At 31.3% G+C, this 23,108-nt stretch overlaps 1 pseudogene; it reads right to left on the bottom strand.

The window, feature by feature from the left end:
* Window positions 1-5,402: 5,402 nt before the first annotated feature.
* On the bottom strand, window positions 5,403-5,510 carry LOC114758794 (uncharacterized; annotated as a pseudogene).
* Between the last annotated feature and the right edge of the window lie 17,598 nt (window positions 5,511-23,108).

Genomic DNA, 23,108 nt, shown 5'->3' on the forward strand with positions numbered 1-23,108 from the left:
GATGAGGGTAGCTCAAGCCATGCTTAAAAACCGTCTTTGATGCTAAGCCGTTTTGAGCCGAGATGAGCCGGCTTTTAAACCAGAAACTGCTATTAGCTCGGGAACTGGAATGGTTTTGGAGTAACCGATCGGCCTAAGTTCTGCTTAAAATAACAGTCACCAAAGATGAAGGAGAAAGACGAACAAAGAAGAAAGATAAGGGAAGAGAAAGAAAACGCAGTGCAATGGAAGAGAGAGAAAGCATCAAACCCATTTACTGACTACTGCAAATGAGTTTATATTTTTCTAGAACTCAAAAAACGTGTTGTCATTAAAGAAATAATATATTATATTATCCATGTTTTCGATGACTTTACTCTTCCACTTTTGCTCTTTTTTGTTCTTTGTTTTTTAGTGAATTCTGTTTTTTTTAGTTATATTTAGACATCTTGCAAACAGAATGTGTTTTTAACCTTTTTTTTTTCAAATTTGTTTTTTTAACCAAGATCATCTTTGCTTTTTTTCACTCTTACGATCTTATTATATCTTTTTATAATAGGATATTCTCACACATGTTGAAATATTTGAATTGCTAAACATTTTTAATACTATCTCATTTTTTATTTTACATATGTTATAATATAATTATAATTATAAACAAACTTAATTATTATTATTATGTATATATAAATATTTTTATTTAATTATTATGTCATCGGTTCGACCACCGATCCAACCGATCTAATCGAACGAACCATGACCCGCTAGGTTTTCCGGTTTGATATCCGGTCAAGCTTTTAAAACACTGCTCCTAACTCTAGGCCTTCTAGCATGACAAGTATCAATGGTGGTTGTAGGAAGATAGTGGACGAGTAATCTTCATATCGAAGGAAATATGGCCTAGGAATGTCATGGGTTTCAACTGGGATCATGAGTCTACAATAAATTTTTTCTTGCATCGAGAGTAAAAAGCATTCCTCTACATATGCATATATATTATCGTATATCTTCTTAATTGTAGCACATGCATGTGAGCATGGTAGCCTTGATATTTGCCAACCTTTACAAGTGCATTCACGTAATATAAGATTTACCCGCACATCTATGTTTCCCCATCTGGCCCTAAAAGTGTTCATTCCATAATCTTGTACATCCATTCTTTCTAATCTAGACACATGATCTATGAATTTTTCCTCTATATTAGGTCCAATACCATTAGTCCAATTCCTCATGGCTAATTTGCTGTTGTATATCTTTTTGGCTAATTTTTTCCTATGCTTATGCATCAAGACAACAATGTTGTGCTTCCTCTCTCAAACCAGCCAAGCATTGAAGGATTCAGCTAGATTTGTAGTGATATTGTCCCATCTCCTATAAGGAAATTTGCTTTATGCCTAACACTTAATGTTTCTATTCCTTTCAAGCCATTGTCCCAATTATGAACAAAATCTCATTAACTTGTCCATACTACGATCAAAGCCTCTATCAAGTCTTGTATATGCAATTGAATCAAGTAATTTCAGTGCAACTTCTTTTGTCTATCTGCTAGTCTTTCTCTTTTTCCTAGTTATTTTTAAGAACCCAACATCGTAATTCTCTTTCACATGACGAATGCAAAAAGCATGTTGATCTCCTCTAAACATGGCATGCACTGGAGTTATGCCTATTTGATACTATTGTTAATTCTAGTGATCTTGTAATATCCTTTATATTACCCAAAAACCATGCTTACTCATCAAAAGTCATACCCCACAACGGCACATGCAAGTGAAAATAACTTATTGTCTGTATCATATGCTTGTGCTCCTAATAAAATTCCTTTGTACTGACCCTCAAGTGGCATTCATCTACATATAATATAGGTCTAGCACCTTCCAAAACCCTTTTATACAACAGCCATAGGCAATAAATATAGTTTAAAATCTATTATCTGACGATGCAACCCACTTTCCTATAGTTTCTGGATCACTTTTTTTTAGCTTTTTACATATCCAAGGAGTTAACATATAAGACTCCTTTGGACGACCATGAATTTGTATCAATACTTTCTCTTTTGCCCTATATGCTTGTTGGTAGTTCAGGCATAACCCATACTCTCTTTTCAAATCCTCTCTAATGTCATTTGGACATTTGTCTATGCTAGAACTCAACTTATCTACTATCATTGCTGAAGTAAGTCTACACCTCTTCTTGTGAGGGACAGCTAAGTTGTCTTGTATATAGTACAAGTATTAATTGTTAAATCTTCTTACAACTATGAATACATTTACACCATGTGCTAAAATTTTTCATAGACAACTATCTATACAGCACTTTGCAATAATCTTATGCTTATCATTCTTCATACATCGATATGCAAATTTTTGTATAAGGTTATATTTATATAATGATTCTCTAAAATGTATGGCAGCAAGAAAAGTTTGACCTTTTCACATCAATAAATCTGTCCACTTTCAAGAATTTATCACCAGTATTGGGGTTGGCAACATTTTCACACCTAGAATTCTTATGTTTGAGCATCTTTGCCCACTTTAAGTCCCTCTTGATGTCAGCACACCTATAGGAGATGAGTTTAGGTTGTCTGTGTCTAGATCCAATACAGTTTGAGATACTAACTTCTCAAAAGAAGATCTAAGCAAATCATCTATCCTGCATACACAAGTATAAGTTCTGAGTATTACAATTCAATTTATGAAAATTGAGGAGAAAGTGCAAAAGAAACTCTTTGGCTAAACAGCAAAATCCTTATCCTTTGCTAGGAGGATTACTCTAGCTCAATTTGTCTTAACAACCATCCCCTTCTATGCTATGCAAACTACATGAATTCCAAAAACAACCTATGCTCAAATCCAAGCCCATATAAGGAACTTTGTATGGGGAACCACAGAGCATCAGAAACACACATACCTGATCAACTGGAATTCCATGTGCTAGCTAAAGCAATATAGAGGAAGCGGGCTTAAATCACTGGATAACCAAAACACTACCTCCCTGATGAAACTAGCATATACAGTTGTTGCTAAGCCCGATACATTATGGGTTAGAGTACTCAAAGCCAAATATAGAAGGGACTGTAGAACAATGACTAATAAAAAGAAGGTTAATGCTTCCTACCTTTGGAAATGCCTTGGCCCTGTTTGGAATGATTTGGAGCTGGGGTTATTTTGGAAAATAGGGAATGGAAAATTCATTCATTTTTGGACAGATCACTGGATAAGAGACATCAGGCCCCTACTAAACTTAGCGTTCAAACAGCTAGATGAAGAAGAGCTACAAAGACCAATTGAGCACTATGTTTCTCCTAATGGCACCTGGAGGTGGGCAGAATTTAGCCACCTACTACCTGAGGACATTTTAAAGCTTATAGCTTCTTATGACATGGCTCCCTATATTGGGACCATTGATAGCAACTGTGGGGGCTTGACAAGCAAGAAAAATTGCAATCAGCTTACAACATGCTCATACAGGACACCTATGAAGATGAAAGCTCTTTTTGGAACCTTGCTTGGAAGTAGCCAGGACCCCAACATATTCATACCTTTCTCTAGCTTGTGCTCAAAAACAAATTCCTAATCAACCAAGAGAGAGTTGGAAGACACATGGTTGTGAGTGGAACTTGTGATATATGGGGCAAAGCAATTGAGGACGCTGACCATGTTCTGCGAACTTGCAGTCTTGCCTCAGCATGCTGGAAACTTATTATGCCTCTGTCATTGCAATCATGCTTCTTCAACCAAACTTACACTGACTAGCTGCTGGAAAATCTTTGGACAAAGAACAATAACTTAATATGGTGCATTACGTTTGGAACACTCTACTAGAAGCTATGGAACGCTCAGAATCAGCAAATCTTTTGTGATGATACTGCTCAACCTCACCGCCTGGTTAACCAAGTGCTATCTCTTAGCGATCACATCTTGAACACTAGAAGTCTGTTTATGCCTTAAGTCTAGTTTGTGTTTCAACTCTGTTTTGTCTTGTTTGCTATTGTTCTTTGTACTTTTACTCTAAGTTAATAAAACTTCCCTTTTCACTTAAAAAAAAAAAAAGACAAATTTCTTGTCCTATACGTAAAATCTCAATAAACCTAATTAAAAACAACTTACTCGTATACATTGTCCAACTCTGACACTTGTGTCAAGTCTTTCTCATTCTTACAAACATAAACATGCCCATTGCTATTATTGTACTCAATTAATTGTCAAACTCCAATATCATCAATAAGATTCAATGATGTCTTCCTGTCAAAACTAACTATGTATTTCATTGTATATTGACAACTCCCAAGCCAAACATCATTTACTACCATGCTTTGTAGTTCTTCATATATTATCCCTTCACTGATCAATCTTTCACTTATAATACCCCCTTTATATATTAATTTCCTTATAAGGTCTTCACAAATTTCCTTCCTACATGAAAGATGCAAAATAATTGTTTCCCACTACTACTAGCCATTTATAATATATTTCTGCACATCATTGAAATATCAATTTCAATCAACTTTTAATAATCAAAGACAGTATATGTTTACAACAAGAATTTGCAAATTGACAATATAAATACAGGTTTTCACAACACTAAATTGCCATTTCCCTAAACAACTTGAATTTGCAAATTTACAATTCGAGCACATATTTTCACAAATTCACGTCACTATTTCTCTATACATTTAGCTTTCATATAACCTGTTCCAGCACATTTATCCATTTCCTTTTCATTTCTACCTCCTTGAGTTCCTTCAACAGTGCATTATAGTCATCCATTCTCACCCACTTTTCAAAAATCACAAACACCCTATGTTTAGTAACTTCAAACAAGATGATAACAATTTCTTTCTAAAATAAAAGCACCATCAAATTTTTTTCTCACTCACTACCTATTTACCTATGCATTTAAATACTCATTTTTTAGTTATTCACCCATTACAACCCACCTGTGCTCAACAAGTCAGGTGAAGAAAACAAAATTTTCAAAAATAAAATTTTACCTCACACACCAAGTACTAGTGCTGATCACAATGCATAAGATAGAGTTACGGTTTCTCTCTCTTACACCAACACTGACAATGACTTTCTAAAGACGGTGAAGAGATGTACCTTCAAATTAACCATCAGCCACTACGTTTTCTTAGCTCATTGTGGTGGATAATCTTTCTTCATCGTTGCATGGTATGGGGAAGAAATGGTGCCAATGCCTCCTTCTTCCTCTTTCTTCTTTCTTTTACTGCATTAAAATTGCTTTTTATTTTCACAGGGCACTAATATCTTTTACTTTTTACAATTAATTTCACTTTGCCCCCTCGGTCTTGCAATGAAATTTTAGAATGTTTTGGGGACTGTTTGAAATAACTTAGCCACAGTAGTCTTTAATTGAAAAATTTTCCTTAAAATTATGATAAAATTGATGAATAATAAAGCATAAATGGATAAAAATTTAATAGCATGTGGGCCAATGATCCAAGTGTTAGATGTTAAACCAATAAGAACATATACTACACTTGATCTTAGGCAAAAGGCCGAGAAGGGTATATAACAAAAAAATATAGTAGGATTTAAGAGCCACTAATAAATGAATTATGCCTTCAAAAATTATAAATTAAGCTTATGCAAACAAAAATCAACAAAACACAAAGAATAATAAATAGACATATATGAAGATAAATAAGATAAACAACAAAAATAATGTTATTAATAAATAAATACATAATATTATAGCATAGTAAATAAATATACATGTGTCATATATATATATATATAAGTTTAAATCAAGACAAAATAATATTGTAATAAAATAAATGAAATAAATACAAATTTATAATTAAATATAAACAACAAATAAATTTATAATTATATAGATCACATTAAATAATTATGTATAATATTATTACATATTATTGTGAATAAATTACAAAAGTATACATTTGGTCTTCTAACTTTATAAAAGGTTTCAACTTGGTTTTTTGACTTTAAAAAGTACATTTTTAGTCCTTTAACTCTAAAATCATTAGTCTTAAATAATTATTTTTGTTATTATAATCAAAGTTAGTTTAAAAATTAAAATTAAAATTTTATTATTTAGGAATATTTTATCAACGTTCAAAATCTTAATATTGTCATTTTTTGTTAAAGATTTTAGAGTTAATTGACTAAAAGTATTTTTTTTAAGTTAAGAAATCAAATTAAAACCTTGTGTAAAGTTGAAAGAATATTAGCCTAAATTATATAAACAATATAACTTAACACACAGAGAAAATAAATATATATATATATATATATATATTTAAACAACCTCCGTGAAAGAAAGAAGAAATATAAACATTATAAATTAATGAAGAAACGTAAACAGCATAAATGATATGCATTACATAAAGTAACAATATAGATAGCAAATGAAAATGATAATAAATTATATTAATTGTAGAACAACATAAATGACATAATATTTCACAATAAAACAAGGTATTAAAATGACCTAAAATAGTAATAGAATAGCACCATAATGTAAAATAAAGGGAGAAAAAAACATAATATTTCACATAAATAAACATAACATAAAATAAAAAAATAATACGTAAATATATAATGTAATAACAAAATTATAATGTATTGAAAAGAATCATAGAATAACATGAAACAATAACATAATATGTAGTAAATGTGTAGAAGTTAAACATGATAATTGAATAAGGAGATAATTAAGTGAAGGGAAGCTAACACTCAGTCACTTAATATATACCACAAGAATACATTATCCTACAAAAAATTTGTTCATACCTCAAATTTTCAGTATAAAATCATATTGATAATGTGTTATAAAATAGAGAAAATCAGAATGTAGGAAAAAGAATAGCAAGAAAGAATCAATTGGGAGGAAAAGTAAGAAAGAGTTTCCAATTCAATTGTGAGTAGCAATATCTTGTATACATAGCATCTATTTACAAACTGCCAACTATTAAAGCCTAACGTTAATGTTACCCCAAAAAAAATTAATATAATGACATTAATCATTAAAAAACTCCTTCTAGATTATTTACTGGTTATAACATTCGAAGGTAAAAAATTGTAAGAGTTTGGAGTTATAGACATTTGCATTCCCAATATTTATAATATTAATAAGTTTTTAATTAATGATTTTTCTCTATTGTATGCTTTTCTCTGCATTCTGTCAGTTTCCTTTTCTTTTATTTTATTTATCTTATTTTTTTTGGAGCAAATATCAGTTTCAAACTTCCAATCTAATCCATCGAATAAAGGAATATTTGGGTGTTTTCTTAATATAGATTTCTGTTAGATTCTTTAATAAAAATATGATATATATTTATATGGAAAAATCCCAGAAAAAGCCCTTGGAATATACCAAATCCCAGATTGGGCCCTTAAATTTCGAAAATGACAGAATGGGTCATTGACCCAATTTGTCATTTGTGAAATTCAGGCGAATTGACATTTTTGCCCCTGAGCAAAAGTGAGTAGTTATTCTCTAAACAAATCTAGGTAACGCTTATACTGTTCTAGTGATTACAAGATTCGTTGTAGTTAATAATAAGGTACCTGACAATAATAAGATACCTAACTATGAAAAAATGAGTAGTTATTCTCTACACAAATCTAGGTAATGCTTACATTGTTCTAGTGATTACAGCATTAGTTGTAGTTAATAACAAGACACCTGACTATGAAAAAGTGAATAGTTATTCGCTATACGAATCTAGGTAACACCTAAACTCTTATAGTGATTCCTTGAATCATTATAGTGAATGAATAAATGAGGGCAAAATTGTCAATTCGCCTGAATTTCACAAATGACAGATTGGGTCAATGACCCATTCTGTCATTTTCGAAATTTAAGGACCCAATCTGGCATTTCCCATATTCCAAGAACCTTTTTTGGGATTTTCCCTATTTATATCCTTAGAATCTATATTGCGATGACTTTTATTATTTTTAATGATATTTTAATATTTTAATAAAAAATAAAATATATATTATTAAATCCCATCATTTGATGTTAAGTTATAAACAAATTCATTCTGTGCATAATTCACTTTATTAATATATAGAAATTCGAGGAAGGAAAGTCTCTACTTACTTTTTTTTCACTTCCACTTTTTCTCCACTCACTTTCTGCACCATTATCAACTTCCAATAGTTGACATTGAATATATTTAATAGTATATTATATAATATTAAAAAAAAAATATATTTATAAATAAATTTAAACTATTAAATTTAAATAAATAATTGATAAGTAAAGAGGATAAAAATAAAGAATATATAAAATATTTTCTTGAAAACATACAAAGTTGAAGTATGTAATATATAAAAAAGTTTATTATATTCAAGAGTTTATGACTTTACTCCACAAATTTATAGTAAAAGAATTTTTTCTCTTTTCGCGGTCAAAGCAAATGTATATATAAATATATAAAAAGATTTTGCCGCGGAACACTAACCAGAAATACAGAATCCATCCAGATTTTTTTTTTTTAAAAAAAAAGAAGAGAAAAAGGAAATGCAGAATCCATGAGGAAGGAGCACTGGCCCACCACGTGCCTGATCTGTAGCATTCTAATAACGCAATGCTCACCTAATTGTCATTGTTTAACATATAAAATTTCTAATTTTTTTAAATCAGAAATTTATTATAAATAAAACTTATTATATATATGATTCCGAAAATACTAAACTAAATTCTATTCACATTCAGAAAATATATAATAGGATAACTCATATATCTATATAGAAAAGAAATTCATTCAGATCAAATTAGAGGGTGTGGTATTCATAATAAGACTTGGATTAAAAAAAAAGAGATATTCAGATTAAGAACTCTCATCCTTTAAAAAGGCAGTTAGGATTTTGGACATTTTAATTTTGTAAAAATAATTATATGACTTTCTTTTATTAAAAAAATGTATCAAATAATTAATGCCATATCAATTTATATTGTTTACAAGTAATTATACAACATTGAAAACCAATAATATAAAATTTTGCACCAAACATATAATCTTTTATTAATTTATATATTTATGATGATATAATATGACAAATAATTTTATGATATCATTTAGGGTGCATAATAATTTAGTGAACAGAATTTTGTTAGGGCGATAAACCAAATTTTATTTTCACAAGCTAGATTTATTTTAAGTTTCAAATTCCAACTCAAATTTACTTTATTCGATTATTTAATTTTAATATTAATTTTATATCTAATTTTATTAGTATACTTTTGCTGTATTTCATTTCAAACTAATTCGGTACCTTTCTATTAATTTAAAAAAATGGTAAAAAAATAATTTTAAAAATTATACCGATATTTTTTATTATTTATAATGGAGACATTTTATTAAAATAAAGAGGTATAATTCTTTTAATATGGTTATTTTTCAATCAGATAAATATGGCCAGATTTAAAAACCATCTGTAAAAAATATGATCATACTGTTTTGAATGTAGGTTATGATAGAAGCTATATATACGTCTTTAAATTATGATAGGTCAAGGTTATTATGTGAATGTGAAAATACAAAATTTTTTTATAACAAATATTATTTATAGATAATGAATAAACTAACCTTTTTTATTATATAAAATATAAAATACTACTAGTCTGGGAATATAATGCTTTTCTTAACTTATAGCTCTAGACAGTCATTGAGTTGCTAATTCAACAAATTTACTTGTGAATTTCCTCCTTTATTATTATTATTTTTAAAAATGATACAAAATTGTTACCGTAAATACGAATTAATAATGATTTATTGTTTCAAGTGATCAATGTGTTATATATCGCTTTATGGAAATTTACTTTTAAATATTTTATAGTTAGATGAAATGAAATGACAAAAACATAATATGAGATAAACTTATTAAAATAAATTAAAACTCAGAACCTAAGGAAATAAAGGGACATATCAAAGTAAGAGATATTAATTCATCAAATAAAAATTATAAATCAACAGATATAAATTGAAATTCAAATAAATTTTACAAATGAAAAATATTTTATAATTCTTTAATAATAATAATAATGACGCATAAAACGCATTATGTCATAAATTGTTTTCCCCCAGATAAATTTGAAACTTTTACGATCAAATGCTTAAAATAGGTATATATCATATATGAGCTCGACTTTTCATAAATACGATGTATGCATAAGTCTTTTTTAGCAAAAACATAAATAAAAATAGTAGGTGGCTCTATATATTCACAATTTTTGTATAAATATTGATTATATTTTTATCTGTCCTTGACAACTTTAATGACAAAATACATTTATATACACGCATATATTACATAGGATAATTGTGGGTGGCTACATGTATTTCATGAGTTGGAGGGATAATTTTTGTTTAAAAAAAAGCATTAAGTGTATTCAACACCCCTAAATATTTTTTCAAGGCATTCAATATTTTAAGGGAAAATGACATAAAAAGAAACCTGAAATTTTTATATGCCAATTTAGGAAGCTAAGCATATTAAAATATAGAAAAGAAAGTCTTGCATTATGTGGGATTTTGGAAATGTTCTTAAATTACCCAAAAGCCTTTCTATCACCCAAATAAAACACATTTATGGAAGAGAGAAGAAGTGTGGTGGGAGTTGGAAACAAAAGTTAGGAGGGAGCATTAACGCGGGAATGAAGGTGCAATGCATAGGAGGAAAGCAAGTGGAGGTTAACATTTCATTTACCATATTCTTCTTCTCCTTCTTTTCTCTATGTCCTTTATGCGTTAGATTTTTCTTCTTCTTTCTGTTGGATGGAAATGTCGTCAGACTGAGGTTGGTTTTGAGGTGGTGAGGGTGGGGAAGCAAGGAGATATTGTTAGTATAAAGAAGCTGTAAGGAAGGACGATAATAAGAGGGTGAATGCATGGGGAAGCAAAAACACTGAGGGAAAGGGGTTTGATGGTGTGAGAAATAGGTAAGAATGATTAGGGTTAGAGAATGGGACAATGTTGAATGAGAATTCGAATAATGGAGTGGTTTTGTCAGGAGAAAACGAAGCATGAGTATGGACAGTAAAGAAATGAGTGTTTTGTTGCAAATTATTAGTGTTAATGTTTCAAACCCTAATTTGGTCATGTAAGGTGATGATGATGGTATTTTTTTGGTGAAATTGAAGTGATGAAATAAATGTGGTTGTTAAGTCATATAAACATTATTATTCTGTTATTAGTGCAGGTAATGATGCAAAATGACTTTCAAAGTTAGGCCATCTTGTAGGAAGGAATTGTTCTATTATTTTCATGTGGGTGGAAAATTTGTGACAAATGATAAAAGTGAAGTGAGATATAATGGATGTAGCATGAGGTTAAGAATCATTACGGATGGGCTCTTACTTGAAGAATTGATGTTAATGATATGTGAGTAGATTTGTGGTGATGGAAGAAATTGTAACATTAAGTACACAGTGGCCTTTGATGAGAAGACATTAATTGACCTTCACGACAATACTAAAATGTATAATCTTTTTCAATACAATGGGAATAGTGGTCATGTGTACGTGGCAGAAAAAGGTCAGGAATTCCCCAATCAAGGAACAATACAGAAATGTAAGTGCAAGTTTGTCTTAATTATTTGTTTTCATTTGTAAACTTTATCTTGTAATTCATGTTAACCACTCTTGTCATTGTGAATGCAAAATAGAGAAATTCATGGGTATGTCACAGGAAATGGAACTAGATGTGTCTCCCATTAGTTTTGGCTATGATTATACCTGGCTCAGTGAAGAAAATGTTGGTGAATGTGACAATGATGGAGGAAGTGGGCTACCTAATATGGACACATCTATCAAAGTTGAAGATATTGATGGTGGAGGGACACAGGGAAGTGAGATGAGCAGTGTGAAATGAAGGGGACTTTTTATAGGGGTGGGTTATCGTTTTTTACATGCAGATGTATTTCAAGTATCTATATACAAGTTTGCACTTGCACACAAGTTTGTGCACAAATATATGAGGAATAGCAAGGAATTCATGTTGATGGGGTGTAAAGTTGAAGGTTCTCTGTGGAAGCTGTGTAAATCATATGGGAAAGAATAGTCATATGCTACTAGTGATGACATTTATAAATGAGCATATTCATACTGCCCAAGATAGTTTAGAAGTCATGTATAGTAGAAGAGCTAGTTTGAACTCATCAATAATAATTAATGAGGTGAGGGATCATGTAGACAAACATACTTTTGAGATCAGGAAGAAGATTAAAAGAGAGTATGGGATTGATCTAACATATGAAGAGGCTTATAGAGCAAAAGAAAAGTCATTGGAAGACGTATATGGTAGGCTTGAACAATCATATATGCTTACACCATAAATATGCCAAAGGCTAAAGGAAACAGATGATAAAACTGTGGTTGAATGGAGTGCTATTGAAAACCAATTGGAACATATTTTCATAGCATAAGGGTCTTGCATTAAGGATTTCTTGGATGGTGTAAAGCATATTCTATATATTGATGAAACTTATTTAAGCAGACCATATAAGGGGACATTGTTGTCAGCTTCAACTTATAATATAGATAACAAGTTATTGCCTTCTGCAATTACAACTATGAAGGGAGAGACACTAGATGATTGGACGTGATCTTTTAATATGATAAAAAAAATCTTAGGTTCTATGAAAGTGATGATTGTATCATATCAACATAATGCCATCATCGAAGGAGTGGTATCAATATTTCATGGTCAAAGGCATATCTTTTGTTATAGACATATTAAGGAGAATTTTAGTTCAGAACTCATGAAATTGAATAAAGGGCATACAAGGACAAGTGACCAATCAAAAGAGGATGTACTACATATGTTGGATAAAATTGCATATGAAGGACGGATGAAAAATTTGAGGCAACAATAGATAAGATGAGAGACTTTTCTCCAAGCTTATTAATCATAGGGATATAGAGAGATGGGCTAGAAGTGAGTTCCCATATAAAAGATGGGATAATATTACAAGTAATATTACAGGGTCATTCAATGCATAGATAGTGAATGAGAAAAAGCATACTGTAGCCCAATTGATCTATGAGCACTAAGAGAAAGTGGCAACGAAGATGCATGCCTTCTATGTGGCTATGACGAAATGGAAGAATTGTGTTGATTCAAATACAGACAGTAAGGTGATGGATATGGTGGTTGGCTCTAAGTATATGTATGCTAAAAATTATGGTGGGGGAAGAGTAAAGATGATAACATCACGTGGAGATCATCGGCTTGATTTTAGACTACACCAACACAGTTGCAAATCTGGGCAAATGACAAGGATCCCTTTTGCCCATACTTGTGCAGCCATTTAAGTTGCCCACAACAATGTCCATGATTATATTGATAATTGCTATAAAAAGTCATCATAAGAAAATATTTATGCTCGTAGTATGATTCTTTTGGTAACAATAGAAATGCCTCACTCAAATGATTATTATAGGATAGGAAATGCCAAAAAGCAATTCTTGCTACCTCCTACAACATCTCGACATCCAGGAAGGTCAAAATCAAAAAAGGATGAATCGCAATTCCAAAACAAACAAATATACAATTATGGAAGATGCTACCACCCTGGACACATGAGGAGGAATTGCAAAAATCCTAGCCCATCTTGAAGTTGGGAGTATAGTTGGGATTGTTCATTTATTTGGTGTACCTTGTCAACTTTTTTGGGACTTAGGTTGTAGTATCCAGGTGCATTTTTGTAAGTAAGATTATAGAAATGTCAGTGACAAGGGAGCATTAAGTGTGACCAATATATTAATGTGCACTTGTCATTGAATACATGAAAACAAGTTATTGTTATGGAGATGTTTTTTTTTTGTTAATGGCACATAAAAAATTGTCACTTTTCAATTTAGCCTTGTTATTCACAATGATGTAATTAGGTTAGTTTGACAGTTTAGGTGAAAGTGATGTTATATATGAAGAACTTGTTATTTTATGTTTCATTGTTGTTATTCTTAGATTAGTTGTTATTCTTATATATCAAGTAAAATTGAGTCATTGGGAAAGAAATAGATTGAAACAGTACATATTGAAGTGGTTATTGTCATCGTCAATTTTTGTCTGGTTAAATTCTGATTTATTGATGTCATCGGGAGAAAAATTGACATCATGTATTTGAACCTACAATGATTTACTTACCAGTGGCAAATAAAGACACACTCCAACATTACAAGTTCCCTTCTTCTCCTCCTCCTCCTCCTCCTCCTCCTCCTCGTTCTCTTTTGACATCTTCACAAAGTCTTTCATTTCCTTCTATAGGTTCTTAATAATGTATATTGACTAGTGATAATTTATAAACCCATCCATTGTGCAACACATCACTTTCAACAAACTTAAATATACATTTGTGCTTGGACTAGGACATAAAAGCTCCAACTGTATAAAGCATAAATAGAAACTCAAAATTGTCATTTTCTATCCTGAATAATATCTTTCTCGGTATTTGGGTAAATAGAACCTTTTAATATGTGTCCTTTAACCTCTTATATGTTAGGTTATCCTCTCCAACATCTAATTTGACTTTCTCCCCACTATAGGTATGGTATAACTAGAAACTCATGGGTATCTTTTGCTTCAATTGCCTCTACTTACCCCCTAATGGGTAAATTGATGTGTTGGTGGGTCACAGGATCTCAAAAATGGCATATGTAGACCACGTGGAAGTTGCTTCACATACACATTAAACAAGTTCCCAAATCCTATCCTATCAACTTTCTGCCTTAACTCCTCATTCTTTTTCACAATCTCAGCCAATAACTTTAATCTGGGTAATGAGCAGGATATATAAGGGAAGATCATACTTCTTCTTCTTACCTTTCTCTAGCTTCGATTTCTTTGCCCTCTCAATATACCTATCTCTCTCTTCTAGGTCAGCCCCTTCCATGCCTTCCCTACTTCAATTTTTTATTGTACTACATTTTTACACTTCTTTCCTCGTTTTGCGATATAGTCCCTTGTAAACAACATGAGTCCACTGTGTACTCCTTTGCTTATGAACCCTACCTCTTCTTCTAACACCATCTCATATACTTCTGCAAAGTCATCAACATATGCTTATTAAGTAATAAATGTTATACATATACTAAATCTTTGGTTATTTCCTAATATGTTATTGTCATTTCCAATTTCTTCATTGTCATTATGAACATGCCCAATGGTTTTTAAAGCCGAACCGGTCCAAGCAATGGCTCAGATAAAGGCATTAGGCCGCTTGAATGGTTTAGCCGTTTTGAGCCGTCATTTATCCTTTTTTTTTACTATCAACCGTGTTTGGGCCAACAACCATTCCGAATCCAAAAGGGCAGAAGGACGTCATAAAAAAGTTTTTTAAAAAAGCCCAAAACCTGTAATCTTGTATTACTAATTTATTATATTTCAAAAAATATATTAAAAAAAGAAGACCCTTTTCATGTTTTGTCACGAGTGCCCTAACCCTAGTAGTCAAACTCAAACTTCTCTGTCTCTCTATCTTCTTTATTTGTCTGTCATGCTCTACCATGCTCCGTCGTGTTTTGTTTGTATGTGCTATCATCTGCCATCATCTACAAACTGATTTTATTTCTGATTTTGTCTCTCATCTTTATCTATCATGTTACCATTATTGAAGCTTGAAGGTGTTGGAAAAGGCCAAGTTAGGGAAGCAGAGACTTGAATTTAAAGGTGATCATAAATTTGAAGTCATCAAAGTCCAAATCTATTGCATTCTAAACAAGTAAATTATTCTCTGCTCATTGGTATTTATGAAGTTTTTGCTTAAATATTCTTTGAAGCTTTGTTCTGGGTTGTTTCTTTGGTGAACCTCTAAGCTCCATTTTTTTTAATTCTCAAATATCTTTGAATATATAGTGTGTAAGTTAAAAACTGAAGCTTTCTTCCTTTAGTTGTATAGTATTGATATATTGGACTGGAAAGATGTATAATATTATGGTATGAGATGTTTGTGATACTTGGCATTTGAAATAATTCTACCAAAACTAGAGCCGATTACTAGAGACAATGGAGAAGATAACATTTGAGAAAAGGTTGACATATAAGCTTTTATATATATTAAGTGAGCTGTAACTATCTGACTTATAAGCTTATATATATTGAGTGAGCTGTAACTAGCATATATATATATATATCTAGATATATATCTGTTTCCATTTGTAACCAGCAGGATTCTGTTGAAGTACTTTAGAATAAAGTAAGAGAGAAATATAAAAATAAATAGTATGACCTAGCTATATCTATAGAGTTAGAGACTTAATATTTAGCTATCTTCTTGGCTTAGTATTCGAGTATGAGGTATTTGAATATTTAGCTTTCTTCTTGACTTATCATTTTTTATTTGTTGGACTATACTTATATATTTGTTACCACTTTGATAATGCTCGTTTAGTGTATATCGCTATATCTAATAATTTGCAAGTTTATGTCTTATGGAACAATAATAATTGATTCTTTATTCTTTAACTTAAAGAAGCATTAGGGTTAAAGAAGGCTACTGTGGCTCTAATTTGACAAAAAAAAACTAAATATTACTTACGGTCCTATGTGATCCATAAATTATAATTAATTGTTTACTATTTCCATAAATTGTAATTAATTGTTTAAATAATTGAGTGCTCAAATTCAAAATTCTTTTCTCAGTTAACATGCTCTCTAAATATGTTTACTAGTTATAATTATTTAGTACAAATTAGAAGATGTCATCCCAATCCCACTAAGTATCTGCTAATGCTCCCTCTACACAATATGTGAGATTGAAAGCTGATTCTATGTGGGGGCATTGTGTTCAAGTTGTAACATCCTGACTTTTGAGCATAGAAGTACCAAAAAGGGCCTGAATTGGAGAGGCTACTAGACCTCTTTTAGCAGAGGTCCTAAAGATGATAAAGGAAGTCAAAGCAGTTTCAGAGACTAAACTGCAAAGTGAAAGTTTTCAGGGGCTAAAATGTAATCGAAGTTAGAGACTCTAGTAAAGTCTCAAAGGCTGAGAAAAAGAAAAGAGGCTAAATACAGGCCAAAGGTTAAGTTAAAAGCTTCAAAGAGATGGTTTTATAGGGTTGAGCCAAAGCAGGGGTAAAACTATAAATTCAGAAAGTTACGGCCATTAGGGGTAAAAATGGAAAGTATACAGAAAATTCCAAGAAAATCCCAAAAAATAGGAAATAATACTCCAAGACTCTTTTGTGAAGAGAAATGACAAAAATACCCTTGAGACAGCTTAAATGGAATTTATAAGGTTATGATCAATAAAAAGTATGCTGTTTTAGGTAATTATTTAAAATAGCAAGAGACCTAAAACAATATATGTAAAAATAAGGTTAAATGGTTGAGAGATTGTACTAATTTATAAAATTAGTCCCGTAACTAAAAGACCAGTAGAATGGCTTTAATAAATTAAAAAGCCGATTATACTGATACAAGGGTATTTTAGTAAATGATTTTTTATGTAAGGCTTAAAAGAAATGTTATGGCATGAGAAAATTTATAGGTATTCTTTAGAATCAAAAGTGGAATTTTAGGAACTTCGAGGGTAGTATTCGGCCAACACTGATTTTTAGGGAACGAGTTGGATTTTCATTAATCCAAGCTCATATTTGGATTTCTTGGGCAAAATTGTATAGGATTGGCTTAAGGGAATAATTTTTACAAAGCTAAAACATCAATCTAAAATTTAGAGAAAAGGTTAAGTTCAAGAGAGTTAGTCTTCAACCTTGTGTAGTCTCTTGGTCCTAATGGATTGTGTGATCATTATGGTTATGTTTGGGACCTTGAAACATCCAAGAGGATGTTTATTGATGTTAACCGAAAGCTATTATGGTTGGAAAGTCAAGGGAGTCAAAGGAAAAGTAAGAGGAAAGCTTGAAGTACAAGGTAGTGAACTTACTTTTTATGTGCTTGATGTGATATGCTTATGTGTTGGTTTGTATTTGTTGATTGTATGATATTGTGGCATGATAATTATTGCTGAAAATGCTATTCTTAATATGTTTTCATGGTTATGTATTTCTATACCAAGTATAAAGCATGATGACATGTCACTAGTTAAACTAAGTTTATGAAAAACCACATATCATACATTAGCATCCATCTTGTGCATGTATGTGGTAATGTTTGCTACTGAGATTCCTCAGAATCTCACCCTCTCCCTAACCAACCATTTAAATCAATCGTTGATGGGCAATAATGGCATGAGAAGCAAGAAAAAGAAAGTGGAGAATTATTTTTGATGCTAATGAATGAGATTGTTGATTAATGTATAATTCTCCTATTTCATAAATTATGTTCATGGATGCCAATGATGCCATAATTAATTATAATGTCTATAGTATGAATGAAAATGTATGAGAATGAATGACAGAGTAAGCTCAAGTTATGTATGCCAAAGACATAAAAAGAGTTAAAGTAAAGAGTGACTAAGGGATAAAACATAGGTCCTACGATAGTGAGTTTGTAGCTCTAGTTTGACCTATCAAATGAATGAGTTAAGCCACAAGATTTGGTAGGCTTATAGTAAACATCCCAAGCATCCCAAGCTTTAAAATGAAAGGTAGATTGTCTCAATTGAATGTGTACATAAAGAGATATGAATTCCCAAAGTTAAGGCACAGAATCTGAAAGTTCTTGAATTTACCAAATAAACAGTAATCTTTATTGATTAAACTGTATGAATTGGCCAGAGATAAGTCTATTTTAATTTTTTTTCCTTAAAGAGCATTGAAAGAGCTTTTTAAAGAATTAGTTAAATAGTGAATAGTAGAATTTTGGACACCTCCATACAATTTCTTATAGAATTAGTTATGATTGTTTAAAGTTGGACCTAAAATATGGAATTTAAATAGTGAATAGTAACCCGAGTAATTATGTTAAAATTTTAAATCCAAGGGCTGGTGTTGTGATCCGTTTAAACCATAATGCTTAGGAATGCATACTCTGAGGGGTTAAAGGAGGGACATTTCACAAGTGGCTAACAAAAACCAAGGTGGCAAACCTCATTTGAGATGTATGTATTGTGCAAAGGAATTTGTAAGTGGAGGGACACATAGAATGAAAAGCATCTTGCAGGAATAAAAGGAGATATAATAAGTTTTAAAAAGGTTATGGGTAATGTTTGCTTTCGGTTGGGAGAAAATTTGAAAGAAATTGAAGAGAAGAAAGGTAAGAAACAAGATACATATGAAGAGGACAATCCTTACGGTCCTACTGTCACACCATTTGAAGGGGATGCACCAAATTTCCAAGAGGTTCCTCCTACACAGAATCAAACTCCTACTCCAACTTCTTCTCAATAAAATATTCAAGCTTCTACCTTAAGACCATCTCAAGCTATGAAAATAAAGTCATCTGCACCTATAGATAAATTCTTTCCCAAGGACAACCCTAGATGCATAATAGGGAATTAGAAGCGCATTTACAGGTAAGGAAGCTGTGCATAGGCAGACTTAGCTATGGCTAGGTGGCTCTATCATTGTTTATTCCAATTAATGCTGTTAATTCTCCTTACTTCCAACCTATAGATGCTATTGTAACTATTGGACCTGGTTATAAAAGGTCATCTTATCATGCTTTTAGAACCAAATTACTGCAAGATACGAAAAAGGAGGTTTAATTGTTATTCGATGAGTATAGAAGCTTTTAGACAAAAACTAGTTGCACAATAACAGCTAATGGTTTGCAAGATCAAAGAAATAAGAAATTAATTAATTTTCTTATTTATTCTCCTAGAGGAATTGTGTTCATTAAGTCTGTTGATGCCTCAAATATTGTGAAGGATGCCCAAATTCTTTGTAACTTATTCTTGGAAATGGTTATATTTGTTGGTGTGGATAATGTGGTTCATTTGGTAACTAATAATGCAGCTAATTATAAAGTTGCTGGGAGGTTATTAACTAACAAGGATCCTTCTATATAGTCATCTCCATTTGTTGCCCATTGCTTAAATTTAATTTTAGCAAACAGTGGCAAAATGACTATTATTACTAGTTTGGCATCAGGCGCTTCAGAGGTTTCAAAATTCATTTACAATCATGCATTTTTGCTTGGTTGGCTGAGGAAAAGAGAAGGTTGGAAAGAAATCATCTACCCAGGGCCAACACAACTTGCTACTACATTTATTGCATTGAAAATCTTCTTGATCAGAAGCATGATTTACAAGCCCTGGTAACTAGTAAGGCATTTTTAAATTCCAGATACTATAGAGATCACAAAGCCAAAGATGTAACAATGATTATATCAAGTAAAAAATTCTAAAATGATTGTAAGATTCTTGTTGAAGTTGTAAAACCACTTGTCCAACTGTCGAGAATAATTGATTCTGATGATAGGCCTTCGCTTGGATATATCTATGAGGGTATGTATAGGGCAAGGAAAGCTATCAACATTACTTTTATGAACATAAAAAAAACCTTATTTAAGCCTTATACAAGGATTATTAAGAGAAGGTGAAATACATAACTTTGCCAAAATTTTTACTCAATAGCTTATGTCTTAAATCCTACTTTTCTTTATGACCAAGTTAACTTTTATCAAAAGCTAGAGGTTATGAATGGATATCTTATGGTTATAAATAAGAAAATAGCTTCTAATAAGACCAAATTCTTACAAGAAGACACATAATACCAAAATAGAAGTGGTAGCTTTAATCATCTTTTAGCCCTTGAATCTGCAAAATCAATGCGACCTAGTAAAGTTTTATATTTTAATGTTTGATGATAGTTTGATGGGTCATAATTCTTAATTCTTAGGCATTAAGCCTGTGACTTAATCATTTGATGATGTTTCATTTTTTATGTGGTAGATGAATGGTAGCAATATTTTGGAGGTGGTTGTCCAAATATAAAAAAGTTGGCTATTCAATCGTTAAGCCAAACTGCATCGTTATCAAGTTGTGAAAGGGATTGGAGTATCTTCAAAAGAATACACTCTAAGAAAAGGAATAGGTTAGAGCACAAAAGGCTGAGTGATCTTGTCCTTGTTCATTATAATTTTTGTTTGAGGAATAGGTATATTTTTCCAAGCTTTACACTTTACTTGAATTTATATTTTTCAAACAATTAATTAAATGAATGCTAATACTATGTTAGTGTCATGTGCTTTTTAGACTTCTTAACAAGAACAAAACTTTTGACCCTATTGATTATGAAAGTATTGATAAGATCGAATATTGGATAATAGAAGAAGTTGATTCTCCTCCACTTTCGACACTTCATGCTGACGAGTTCGAAGAAGACATGATTTATGATGATACAACACTACTAATGCCAAAAGTTTACATCAATGAAGAAGGTTAGATGTTTTCAATTTCAATCTTGCTATTTTTTTAATTTATATTATACATGTTACTAATTTCAATAATAGGATTGTTGCAAACTATTCTATAAAGATACGTATGAAGAGAGGCAATGAGGTTCAAGTTGAGGATGGATGCTTTGGAATTGGAGTTGAAGCAGGTGTTGATTTATGATCATTTTTTTAAGAAGATATTGATAGTCATAGTCCAGAGGTTACAGACCTAGATGCCTTTTTGGAGACTCATGCTTGGCTTAATCAAGAATCTCCAATATTTGACAAGTCATCAAATCATTTTTTCTTTGTGCATTGTATTGAGTACTTATGGGTCATGCAACGTTAGATTGTTAAGGTGCTGTTATTTTCAATAATTTTATTTTGTTAAAACATATACAGTGACTTTGCTGATTGTACTATAAATTTTACTAATTATGTTTATAATATTATATATGTATATACCATATAACACCATTTTTAATTTAATTATTATGTTATTGGTCTGACCAAATGGTCTAACCGTTCCAACCGTTTGAACTATAACCCATTGATCTTTTTGGCTCGATTTCTAGTTCAGCTTTTACAACATTGATATGGTTATTGCTTAATCCTTTCCAGTCAATAAGAGATTTTTCCTAGTCATTTGAAAACCCATTTTTCGCTACTGTCACAGTGCTCAACTTTGTTTTACAAACACTAGCATCTCACACAGATTGATAATAAACCCAAAATAATCATTCTAGTCATTCATAAACATTATCGTATCATTTCTAAATATTCACTAATCAATCGTTCCCCTAGTCACCCAAAAATGTTGACCACCAAATAAAACTTAAATCCCCAAACTTACATCAGTCAGATGCTGCTAATGCTTGTTAACTACAATGATGAATCACTTACAACAAACCTTTATCCTTCCACCCAATCAGCGAGACCCATGAACACTCACCCTTCAAGCAAAATAGCCTTCAACTTCGAACTTCTCCCCTCTCTTATGCACACACTATTTCAGCCTCTCAAACTCTCCAACTTGGTGGCAATTTTAGCATAGCAATGGTGAATGCAAGAAACAGGCAAGCACGACAGGGGTAGGCAAGTTGGCGTCTCTCTCTCTCTCTCTCTTCAAATCTACCAGAAGGGCTTTTGGGTCATTTAAGAACATTTCCAAAATCCCACATAAGGCAGGACTTCCTTCTCTGTATTTTGATATGCTTAGCTTCCTAAATTAGCATATAAGAAGTTTAGGTTTCTTTTTATGTCATTTCCCATATTTTAAAGTATTTTCTAGTGTATTGAACACTATGAAATATTTTTTTAAGTGCGTCCAACATTTTAAGTTATATTTTGCTGCATTTAATATCTTGAAATATTTTTTCAAGTGTGCTTAGCATTTTAAATTATTTGTTTGGTTTATTTAGCGCCTTAAATTGCTAAGTGTAAAACTGTACTAAAAAGTACTTTAGGATGCTAAAAACACCTGAAAAAATAATTCAAGATGATAGATGCATAATAAAAATACTTTAAAATATTGAATACACTTAAAAAAATAGTTGAACGTACTCTCCATGCGAACAAGATGCACAAGTGTTATCATATGTTTTATTTTAAATATTAGTATTATTAATATTACTATTTTTTTGCCAGCATTAATATTATTGTTCTGGCAAAAAATTATTGATATTATTGTGTATCCATATTTTTAAAAATTTTCCATTAAGATTATATGATGGATATTAAATCATCTTCAAATTAAATAATATAATATAAATAAAATAAAAAGGCTCCGAAAATCGTCTTCGCGATCGCCTCGTCGCTCCCTAGTTTCTATATAATAATAAAATTGCGATGTCTC

Source organism: Neltuma alba, unplaced genomic scaffold, assembly GCF_004799145.2.
Source record: "Neltuma alba isolate B1F8T4 unplaced genomic scaffold, ASM479914v2 tig00010746_pilon, whole genome shotgun sequence".
Lineage (NCBI taxonomy): Eukaryota > Viridiplantae > Streptophyta > Magnoliopsida > Fabales > Fabaceae > Neltuma > Neltuma alba.